We start from the raw sequence: 2,500 nt of genomic DNA, 5'->3' as shown, positions 1-2,500 counted from the left end.
AATCTCCTTCTCTTCCTTCTTTCCTCCATCCTCCCTCTCCCTCTCGGATACTCATAGTCAGACCCTTCTACAGCCATAGTCAGTGCTGGGTATTCATCCATTTCAATTCAGATGAGAGAGAGAAAATAAAAAGGTCTGAACCTCGACTACATATATCATAATAGTAAGCGAGTACATTAAAATTATTCTTTTGTATTTTTTTGGGGGAATTTCGAGAACCATTCCTGTGTTGGATTTATAGCATAGTAGTGTGACTTATATTCCGTATTTTGCGCCCGTTGGTTAGTATGTGCCTGCTAGTATGAGGGATGGGGAGCTGTTAAGCAAATTCAAGAGAGGAGTTGGGCTTTGTAGTTGTATAATTTATCGTGGGCGTGATATACTGCAGGAAGATGGAAATGAGTGTGCGGTTTGATCATCATTTCACCATATTCGCGACGTTCACATCCAAGCACACGCATATATGCACAAATTCGCACAAACATACGCACGTATATACAAATACACACATGCACTCAAACCTACACGCATGCACACACAAACACACACAAACAAACGCACACACACACACACACACACACACACACACACACACACTAACACACACTAACACACATGCAAACACATGCATAAATACTCCCACATGCACAAAGTTAAAGCACATGCACATGCATTCAATTCATGCACTCCCTTATGCAAATGTACATACAGAAACAATAAGCTGCGCATAAACACATAAATAGTCAGAATGCACTCCATTTGCGTCACAAAAGAACCCGTAAGTAGACAAACAGACAAACTCCTCGATAAATTATACAAGCAAGAAAGTGGAGAACTTCCACGAAAGGGAGAAAGAAAAGAAATAAAGCAAAATGGAGAAGGATGTGGATGATAGATAGATATGAGGAGTAAGAGAGGATGATGATGATGGTGATGATGATGATGATGATGATGATATGATGATAGTGATGATGAGGATGAAGATGATGGTGATGATGATGATGATGATGATGGTGGTGATGATGAAGGTGATGATGATGAGAATGAGAATGAAGATAGATATGAGGATAAAGAAATGAAAGAGGAGAAGGAGGAAGATGAAAAAACGAGGAAAAAGAAGGAGGGAATGGGGGAAAGAAAAAGAAAAGGAGGAAAAAGGAGAAAATAAATAAGTAAAAATGAAGGATTAAAAAGAAGAGGAAGAGGAGGAGGAGGTGGAAGATTTAAAAAAAAAAAAAAAAAACGAAGAAAAAGAAGGAGGGAATGGGGAAAAGAAAAAGAAAAGGAGACAAAAGGAAAAAATAAAGAAGTAAAAATGAAGGGAATTAAAAAAAAAAAAAAAGAGAGAGAATGAAAATGAAGGTAGATAGATAGAGAACGAGACAGAGGAAGAGATAGATAGATAGAAAGAGAGATAGAGAGAAGAAACAGAAAGAGAACGAGATGAAGAGAGAGAAATGAAAGGCGAAACCTCTCCCGTGCAGCCCACACGTGATGCTGGCAGGAAGATATGGCTAGACTGGTCTCTCAGATAACAATAAAAAGCATCATATTACCCAATAAGACGCACCGTAAACAGGCGGCGTCTGCGCATCGAAAATGAAAGAAAATTGGTAACAGTTTGATAAACCTGAATCGTGAGGGAGGGGTACGCCCTTATCGCGCTGCAGCCGAAGGGCGAAAATCGCCCGTGGGAGATAATGAATTGCTGATTGAAGAGTGGGATACCGTGTACGGCTACGGGAGGGGGGTGGGAGGGAGGGAAGGGGGAGAGGGGGTGGAGGATATGGGGGGGGGAGGGGCAAGCAAAAGAGATGAAGAGGATGGATAGGAGGGGGGGGGAGGGGGAGGAGCAGAGGGGTTAGTATGGAGAGACAGGAGAGAGAGAGAGAGAGAGAGAGAGAGAGAGAGAGAGAGAGAGAGAGAGAGAGAGAGAGAGAGAGAGAGAGAGAGAGAGAGAGAGCGAGAGACAGTGATGAAGAGAGAGCGAATGAGTCGTGAGTGATGAAGGGGGAGCCAATGGCGGTGGCACGGGTGCCACGGGGCCCCCAGCAAAATTAAGTGGTAAGGGAGGAGATGGAGACGGAAATGCGGAATGGGCTTGGAAGAGGGGAGGAAAGGGGAGGGGGAGAGGGGAAAGAGAGGAGGAGAGGGGAAAGAGAGGAGGAGAGGGGAGGAAAGGGGAGGGGAGGAAAGGGGAGGGGGAGAGGGGAAAGAGAGGAGGAGAGGGGAGGAAAGGGGAGGGGAGGAAAGGGGAGGGGGAGAGGGGAAAGAGAGGAGGAGAGGGTAGGAAAGGGGAGGGGGAGAGGGGAAAGAGAGGAGGAGAGGGGAGGAAAGGGGAGGGGGAGAGGGGAAAGAGAGGAGGAGAGGGGAGGAAAGGGGAGGGGGATAAGGGGTGAGGGGAAAGAGAGGAGGAGAGGGGAGAAGGGGGAGAGGGGAAAGAGAGGAGGAAAGGGGAGGGGGGAAAAGGGGGAAAAAAGGAGAGTGCAGAAGGGAATTG

The sequence above is a fragment of the Penaeus japonicus genome, unplaced genomic scaffold, assembly GCF_977035675.1.
Source record: "Penaeus japonicus unplaced genomic scaffold, GWHDUDI00000001_assembly GWHDUDI00000011, whole genome shotgun sequence".
NCBI classification, from domain to species: Eukaryota; Metazoa; Arthropoda; class Malacostraca; order Decapoda; family Penaeidae; genus Penaeus; species Penaeus japonicus.
The sequence above is the reverse complement of the archived record's forward strand: the minus strand, read 5'-3'. Positions refer to the sequence as shown.